Below are 1107 nucleotides of genomic sequence, written 5' to 3' on the forward strand. Positions count from 1 at the left end.
GGGAGAGGAGGAACCGAGACAAGGAAGGGAGAAGGAAAGTACACACTCACTGAATACCTAACACTCACTGCCTGGCACTGAATGAGTACCTGGTACTCACTGCCTGACACTGAATGAGTACCTCGCACTAACTGGCTGGCACTGAATAAGTACCTGGTACACACTGCCTGGCACTCATTGAATACCTAGCACTGCTTGGCACTGAGTTAGTACTGGCACTCACTGCCTGAGACTAAATGAGTACCTGGCACTCACTGCCTAGCACCTAACACTCACTGCTTGGCATTGAATGAGTACCTGAAACTCTCTGCCTGACAATGAATGGGGTCACTGTGGGAGTCTGCCAAGCCCCAATTTGGGAGGAACATTCTCACAAAACTGCATTTCCCTACATCTCAGCTTTGGTGTCTTCAATGTCACAGAAGTGTTAAAATTTGCAGAGTACTTGTGCCATTTTATCTCTACTTGTGGAAATTAAAAAATATATATATAATAATATATATATTTATTTTTATTTATTTTTTTTCCCAGTGGGTTTATTCATTATGAATGAAACTTGAGTAACTTACTGCCAAACATGGATAATTACAACAAAGTTTTCCCAGAGCTGCACTTTATGTATGTTGTCCAGTTTGTGCAAAATCTATTCACTTTAGCAGTAGCCCAGGTTGAGTAGAAACTTCTCGTGGTTATTTGTAGATGTAGATGGAAGGGATTTTCAAAATTTCAGGAGCCTGGAATATTCCGGGGTGAATTTGGTAGTGTGCACCTGCTTTCATGGACATCTCTCCTTGGGTGCCCTCCTGACACCTCAACAAGTAGATCTCCAGGGAATAGATGAAGATACACTGCACCCTCTCGTGATAATAGCCAGCTTAGGGTTCATTGCAAACCTGGTCTCTAAAGCGACGCCATATGCTGCCGTTATTAACATCAGCCAGCTGTTAGTTGCAGCTACTAATCACTGACTGGTTTCCAACTTTTGCCCGCAATGATACCTTAACTGACCATGCTCAGATTAGCCACTCACTGGTAAAGCACAGAGACACACACTCTGCAAATGGTCACTATAACTGTTGTCTACTGCTAAGGCCAATAAATGGGTGA

The sequence above is a fragment of the Pelobates fuscus genome, chromosome 7 (genome assembly GCF_036172605.1).
Source record: "Pelobates fuscus isolate aPelFus1 chromosome 7, aPelFus1.pri, whole genome shotgun sequence".
In the NCBI taxonomy this organism is placed as follows: Eukaryota; Metazoa; Chordata; class Amphibia; order Anura; family Pelobatidae; genus Pelobates; species Pelobates fuscus.